Source organism: Adiantum capillus-veneris, chromosome 13 (genome assembly GCF_014529385.1).
Source record: "Adiantum capillus-veneris isolate H3 chromosome 13, ASM1452938v2, whole genome shotgun sequence".
In the NCBI taxonomy this organism is placed as follows: Eukaryota; Viridiplantae; Streptophyta; class Polypodiopsida; order Polypodiales; family Pteridaceae; genus Adiantum; species Adiantum capillus-veneris.
In genome coordinates this window covers 158,841,041-158,849,444 of record NC_140943.1, presented here as the reverse complement: position 1 = coordinate 158,849,444, position 8,404 = coordinate 158,841,041, and positions in this window count along the sequence as shown.

Here is an 8,404-nt window from a genome sequence, read left to right as displayed (position 1 = left end):
TTCAGAGGTCATTTGGAGGGCCATATGAAGAGAGAGAATAATAGAGTGCGTCCAATGAGCACGAAGGCTACGTTACGTAGGAAAGTACGTGGAAAGACTCAAAAAATAGGAAAATAGCATAAAACTTTCACGAATCTAGGATTGTAGCATCGTAATTTCCTTCCTTTTACCGAGCTTTTAGGTGCTTGCATGTGGTCCCACTTCTGATATTCTCCTATGGTCATTAACGTACTGGAGGGTGACCATTAAGCCCGCACAAGATATTGGAATTCTAAAACACCTTCCCTCCATTAGAATGCTTTCAAAGTGAATCTCCCTCCACTAAAGCTTTTCTCTGAGAGCTATGGCTTCCACGTCTTCTCGCCCAAGAAGCTCCAGGTGTTTACTGTCTCTCACACCAACAACCAACAGCTGCACTTTGCCTAGAAGGCCAAGTAGTAGCATATCCTCAATTACAATATCAACTTCAATAAGTGCAGAGAACCAATGGGTTGGACAAAGGATAAACAAAGGTTCATGGGTCCTCATGCAACCAAGAAGACCCAAGAGGTCTAGTGGTATCAACGTTTACCGCTCAGCATGGAAGGCCAGAGTGTTGGATTTCAAAGTTGAAATCGGCAAAAGATCTGTAAAGGAAGTTCTTGTTCAGCATGTGTTTACCCATTCAGAGGTGATAGCAAACGGTGGAAATGTATCAGATATACATCAACCACGTTGCAATTGTAAGTACTCTTGACATGTGAACTTAATGATACTCTCATTATAACTTTTCTTATATATTTTGCAATGTTTCTCCCGCTTGTTATGAGCAATGTCTCCATTCTTCACAACTCAATTACATTAGATTTGTCATTTTTACTTATTGATACTCTTAGTTTAACTCTTCTTATATATATTGCAGATGTTTATCCCTCTTCTTGTGAGCAATGGGAGCCTGTGGAGTGCATAATAGGCCTCTTCCATGTTGTTCATGCCCACATTGGTTCTCTACAGTATTTAGGGAGGAGCAGCAAAAGACTAGCTGATGAGGGAATATTTTTTTATGACCACTTCTACCAACTCAGCTCAAGGAATAAGAATGGCATGTTGGTGAAAGTGCCTCTACCAACCGATTGGAACACTGTGGACTGGCCAGTTCCCGAGGAAACAATGGTGGAGGCAATGCAAAGTAAGCTCTACAAGGATATACAAAGGTCTCTACGTAGCTCTATTCCCACCAAACTGGTTAGAATTGCAAACTTTTATCCTGTTGCAGTCTTCACAGAGTTGTTTCATAGATACAACATCCGTGTTACGAAAACTATGTTCATGTGCAAGTCATTTCAGCAGTCATCCTGTGACAAACTTCTTGACAGAGGATGGTATGCAAAGGAAGAGATTGGTTTACGGTGCGAGGTCGCGCTTGATACTCTAGTTGTCAAGTACATGATTGCAAGCCAATCACTGTTACTCTCGTTTTGGTATATGCGATCACAAATGCTCAATGGTAAGTACATTCCTATGGACCAGGTTTCTGCAGGTTTGGAAGATAATCCTGCTGTGGATGTGGAAGTGATTGATAAAGAGCATGGCCTACTGTTGGTGGTTACCATAAGGGAGCTATGCATTCTTCAGCATTCGTGGCATGACATAATTGAAGAGTCAATGGACAAGGACCTATCAGATTTTTCCTTTTTCCTAGTTGGCCGTTGTAGACATGTAGTAGTGTTAGTGTGTATACGCGCTTCACCAGGGGCACTTTTCTCCCACTGGGTTTTTCCCCCTGGACATCCGGTGTGAAAGGACACCTTATCTCTTAGGGTTTCATATAAAGCTATCTCTTAGGGTTTCATATAAGCTTTGTAGCTCTGAGTTTGTATACACAGAATTATTATTCCAATACAGAGAGAGAGACTACAGAGATCTCGTACACAAGCTCTGTGTCTTCTCCTTCTCCATCTTCTTCCTACTCTGAGTTGCTGTCTTCCTTCTGTTTCCTGTTTCATCATCTTCAACAATTGGTATCAGAGCAAGGTGATTTCCAGAGCCTCTACTTGCGTTTTCGCGTCCGCGCGCGCAATCGCAGTTTTCAGGCAGTTTTCGGAAAATTTGTTCGTGGGAGCATCCTCGACGTTCCGGGAGTATTCTGAGTAGGCGACCTGGGGTTTTACCCCCCTTTCGAAGCCGTTCGAGCCCTCAGAATTTTGTTCTGAGCAGCGTAGCAGAAGTTACTTTTCGGAGGCGTTTAGATCAAGAGGGTGTGCTTTTTGACAGATTTTCTTCAGGTAAACAGTTCTTTTGGGAAGCAACTTGTCTTAGCTTTGTGCTGAGATTTTGTGTAGATTTTTGCTTGGATTGGAGAGGAGATTTGTGAATCTCTTGGAGGTTCTTTTGCTCTCTTGTGTGCATCTACAGTATGGCTCAATCTACGGAGAAAGAGATTTTTGGTGCGTTTACATCCGAAGACAAATTGGATGGTACCAACTATTCTCTTTGGTCTTTTATGGCCAAAAATGTTTTGGTTGGTAAAGGATTGTGGGATTATGTATCTGGAGATGAAGTTCGTCCAGGTAGCATTGCACCTGCCACGCCTGGTCGTGGTGCAGCTGTTGGTGCAGGACCCTCACAAGTCACTCCAGAGCAAAAGAGATGGGATACTAAAGATGCACAGGCTATGGCTGTGATTGCCTTAACCATAAAAAGGACAATCACACCACATATCAGATCTTGCAGAACTTCTGAGGATGCTTGGAACACTCTGCAAGCTATGTTTGGAGGAAGAAACGCTGCCAGAATAGAGTTTTTGAAGAAACAACTTGACAAAATACAGATGGACGAAGGTGACGATATTGTCGAGCATCTTACAAAAATCAGGGATCTTAAAGAGCAATTGCTTAGCATTGATGAAGTGATTCCAGAGAAGGACTTGGTTTCCAAAACACTCAATTCACTACCACCATCTTATTTGACTTTTCAGACTTCTTTGACTCTGTCTTTGCGAGCTAATCCTGACCCTCTTCATTTTGAAGAGTTAGTGGCTTTGCTATTGCAGGAGGATCAATCACGTAAGAACAAGTTTTTACAGGTGGATGGTATGGATCATGCTCTTGTTGTACAGAACAAAAACAGGGGTAAAGAGAGTGCTCATCACTCCAAATCTAGTGCAGGACAATCTTCAGAGAAGTCTAAAGGTGATTCCGACAAGTCCAAGAAGAAAGGTAAATGTCACTACTGCAAGAAACCTGGTCACTACATTAGTGAGTGTAAAAAGCGAATTGCTAAAGAAAAGAAGAAAGAGTCAAGTTTGGTTGTTTCAGCTTCTGGTGATTCTTCTACAGCTAAAGAAGAGTCTGCAAACTTTGTGCAGGATTCTTATGCTTTTGTAGTATGTTCAAATTTTTCTGCTTACAGTGTTGACAAGACACAAATGATTTGGTACTTTGATAGTGGTGCATCCAGGCATATTACTTCAAGGAAGGATTTGTTTTGTTCATTGGATGCAGCTCCAGCAGGAAAGAAGGTGACATGTGCAAATAATGCTTCTTATCCAATCAAAGGCGTTGGTAAGATTTGGATTACCATTTCAGATGGTTCAGATTTATGCTTGCCAGATGTCTTATATGTTCCAGGGATCAAGAAGAATTTGTTGTCTGTATCCTCTCTTGCAAAAAATGGTCTTCGGGTCATTTTTGAGGATGACAAATGTGTTGTACGAGATCGAGAGAATGGTTATTCTCTTATCACTACAGGTACGCTGGAAAATGGACTATTTGTGCTAGATCGTTATGAAAAGCAGATTCAGGTATGTATTGTAGAAACAAAGACTCAGGCCATGCAGGATGCTGAGTTGTGGCATGCTAGATTTGGGCATGTTGGTTATGGCAGTTTGATGACTTTACAACGTCATAATATGGTGCATGATTTGTCTTTATTGGAGATGCCACCAAGACATGTATGTGAAGGTTGCGTTCTTGGAAAGATGCACAGATTTGCATTTTCGCAGGATGGTTCAGTTAGAGCGACACGAAAGTTGCAACTTGTACACAGTGATGTATGTGGTCCTATGAGGACGCCATCTTTGGGAAACAGCCTTTATTTTGTGACCTTCATTGATGACTTTTCCAGGTTTTGTTGGGTGTATCCACTCAAAGCAAAGTCAGACGTGTTTGCAGTTTTTCAACATTATGTCGCCATGGTTGAAAATGAAACAGGTTGCAAAGTACAGACTCTTCGTACCGATCGAGGAGGTGAATACATGTCAGGTGCATTTAAGGATTTTTTGGGAAAGAAAGGCATTAAACACCAATGCACTATGCCATACACACCACAACAGAATGGTGTTGCAGAAAGGAAGAACAGGTCTTTAATGGAGACAGCTAGATGTATGCTCAAGGCTAAGAGTTTGCCTCATAAGCTATGGATGGAGGCAATTGCTTGTGCAGCACATGTTTTGAACAGGTGTCCTACTCGTGCCTTGAAGACCATTACTGCATATGAAGCTTGGTATGACAAAAAACCTTCAGTCAGTTATCTTCGTGTTTTTGGTTGTCTTGCTTATGCTCACATCCCTCAGCAGTTACGTGGGAAGCTTGATGATAAGGCAATCAAATGTATATTTGTGGGGTACAGTAGTGGAAGTAAAGGTTATAGACTTTACAATCCTGCTACAAACAAGATTTTTGAAAGTCGTGATGTAATTTTTGCAGAAACTACTGCTCAACCTATGGTTGCTTTTGATGTACCTCATATGCAGACACATGATGTATTTGAAGGTTTGCTTCCTTCTTTTGTGGAGAATCAAGAATCACAACATGTTGATAATCTTGATCAATCTTTTGATCAGCATGTGACACCTCATGATGTAGAGGAAATTGTGCGTGAAGAGCAAGAAGTTCTCAGGGAAGAAAGAACCTTGCCTAAATGGGTTCAGAAAACTTTGCAGGATAGCAAGTTAGATGCACCGTTGCCACGAAAAACACGTGCTGGTACTACTTTTGGCAGAGAGCAAGTAGATTTGGCTTGCTTTAGTACTCTTTGTGATGCAGATGAGCCTGATTCATTTGAACAAGCTTTAGAGTGTGTTCAGTGGAAAGATGCTATGCAGCAAGAAATTGATTCTATTCATAAGAATCATACATGGGATCTAGTGGACTTGCCTACAGGTAAAAAGCCTATTGGTACAAAGTGGGTTTTTAAGGTAAAAAGGAAACAAGATGGTACTGTTGACAGGTACAAAGCAAGGCTTGTGGCAAAAGGCTATGCGCAACAGAAAGGCATAGATTATGATGAAACCTTTGCTCCTACTTCTCGTGCGTCCACAGTTAGATCACTAGTTGCAATTGCTGCTCATCATGGTTGGAAAGTGCATCAGTTGGATATCAAAACTGCTTTTTTGAATGGTGATTTGCAGGAAGAAGTTTATGTAAGTCAACCAAGTGGTTTTGTTGTAAAAGGTCAAGAGCAAAAGGTATGTAGATTGCGTAAAGCTTTGTATGGTCTCAAGCAGGCTCCAAGAGCATGGTATGAGAAGATACATACTTATTTGATTGGCCAGGGATTTCAGAATAGTCCAGCAGAAAGTACTTTGTATGTCAAAAAGAGAGATGGAGTTCTCATTATGCTAACACTTTATGTGGATGATATGCTTCTTACAGGAAATAATGCAGATGAAATTGAAGCGTTTAAAGATGCTTTGAGAAAAACCTTTGAGATGTCTGATCTTGGTTTGCTACATTATTACTTGGGTATTCAGTTTGTGCAATCAGACGATGGCATATACATGTTGCAGGCAAAATATTTGCATAAAATTTTGGACAAGTTTGGTATGCAAAATTGTAAGCCAATCTCTACACCCGTAGAAACTGGATCAAAGTTGAGCATGCACGATGCTGGAGAACCTTTTGATGTACATACTTATGCAGCAGCGGTTGGTTGCTTGATATATTTGGCAGGCAACACTCGTCCAGACATTCAATTTGGGGTTTCACAAGCAAGCAGATTTATGCACAGCCCAGGTATGCATCATTGGCAAGCTGTGAAGCGCATACTTCGTTACCTTTCAGGTACCCCTAATCTTGCCATGTTCTTTCCAAGGGGGGATATGTATGGAAAGCACAGTTCTATGCAGCTTCTTGGTTACAGCGATTCAGATTGGGCTGGTGATTTTGACACACGACATTCCACAAGTGGCAATTGTTTTTTCTTGGGAAATGCATGTATATCTTGGCTAAGCAAGAAGCAACCCACAGTGGCTACATCAACTTGTGAAGCTGAGTACAGGGCAGCTTTCACGGCAACAGTTGATTGTGTATGGATACGCAGGTTATTGGCAGATCTTTGTGAGTGTCAACAGGCACCCACTACCATTTTCACTGACAGTCAGAGTGCTATGGCAGTTGCAAGGAATCCAGTATTTCATGCAAGAACAAAGCACATAGAGGTTCACTACCACTATGTCAGGGAAAGGCTACATGCAGGGGAGATCACACTAACTTACTGTCCTACACAGGATAACATTGCAGATCTATTTACGAAGGCGTTATCACGAGAAAAGTTTGAAGCTTTCCGAAAAGCTTTGGGCTTACTCTCATACACATGATGATCTGCTACCTTGTACGGATTCACACTATCACTACAGGGGGGATTTGTAGACATGTAGTAGTGTTAGTGTGTATACGCGCTTCACCAGGGGCACTTTTCTCCCACTGGGTTTTTCCCCCTGGACATCCGGTGTGAAAGGACACCTTATCTCTTAGGGTTTCATATAAAGCTATCTCTTAGGGTTTCATATAAGCTTTGTAGCTCTGAGTTTGTATACACAGAATTATTATTCCAATACAGAGAGAGAGACTACAGAGATCTCGTACACAAGCTCTGTGTCTTCTCCTTCTCCATCTTCTTCCTACTCTCAGTTGCTGTCTTCCTTCTGTTTCCTGTTTCATCATCTTCAACAGCCGTAAGGTGATGCGGCGAAGGGAAAAAGATATTTTGTGCAAAGAGTTGGATGGTCGGGTTGAAGTAGTGTCAATGTAACAGATATTCTTGTGAACCCAAGTGTATACAAATGACTTTCAATACATGAAGTTTATTGAGCTCATTTGTCAATTGTGCCCTATGAAAAAGTGTGCTTGAAATGCATTTCTTTACCATGTCAAATCTCTCTCTCTCTCTCTCTCTCTCTCTCTCTCTCTCTCTCTCTCTCTCTCTCTCTCTCTCAATGTTAGACAAGACAAAGACATGATAGAAGAGTCATCTTAATTCATTAGAAAGTACAAACTCGTCCGTGAACAATGGACTGAGATACAATTTCTGTAAGTATGGAATCAGAATGTCTTCAAGGTAAAAATCGAAGGAATGCCCCTCGAAAGAAGGTGGTGAGATAGTTGTTCCCGGCGGATTTAGTTCTCCCTTTTCAGGAGTATCATCAATCAGTAGTGTATTAGTTGCATCAAAGGGTACACCGATTTCGCTAAACAGTTTGTACAAAAGAGGTAAGTGTGGTTTTTTAGGGTGGTAGTGGCCCTCAACGGTAACGCATTTTCTTTGATCATACAAAAAGGCAAAATCTGATGTGTGAGCATCTCATACACTGCAAACTATTGTAACTAGTGGCGACAAGTTTTGCCTTTGCATTGAAGACCATATGGCAACTCTAAAGCGCGGAAGAAGAAACTGAATAAATTCCTTGGTTCCTGGATGAACCACGACTCGACAAGTTCCCATCCGAAACGTTTGCAAATCCTCAAAGGGTTCTGTGTCACCGAGAGGCACCCGCATCATCAGCAATCCATTGACGTCCAAGATAATCAACCTCTGTAAAAGTTGACAAGTACATATAAGTAGTTAGAAGCTGAACATATTTTGCCATACTTGAATAGACATTACCGGAACAACCGTATCTACAAGTAGCAAGGGTCCATACTGGGTCTCTGTAGTGTTGATGTCATTGTTGCTCTCCTCTGCTTTAGCTTCATCATTCACATCTTCATAGTCATCATTCACATCTTCATCAGGGGTCTCCCCCATGGCTCTTTCTGACTCATTCAAGGTTTCCTCCAAGGTCTTTTCCTCTCCCTCGGTTGACCGGTTTGCCTCATACATCCTTGCCTGATCCATATCAGTTTGCTCATCCCTAGGCCTGCTTTCCTCATCCATATCCTTTTGCTCATCTATAGGCCTGCTTTCCTCATCTTGGGTTTCAGCCATAGGCTCTTTTGGCTCCTCCACTGGCTGACTTGGCTCTTTCATTGTCTCCTCTGGTTGTACACTAACACCTTCCATATGCTCATTTGACCTTTTCTCATCCTCGGCTCTTTCATCTTCTGCTGATATGACCCCCTCGGCCCGTTGTGATTCCACTGTATCGGATGCAGGGGTTTGTCGTGGTGGCACGTCATGTATTGTTAGATCAATAGTGCGGTCATCC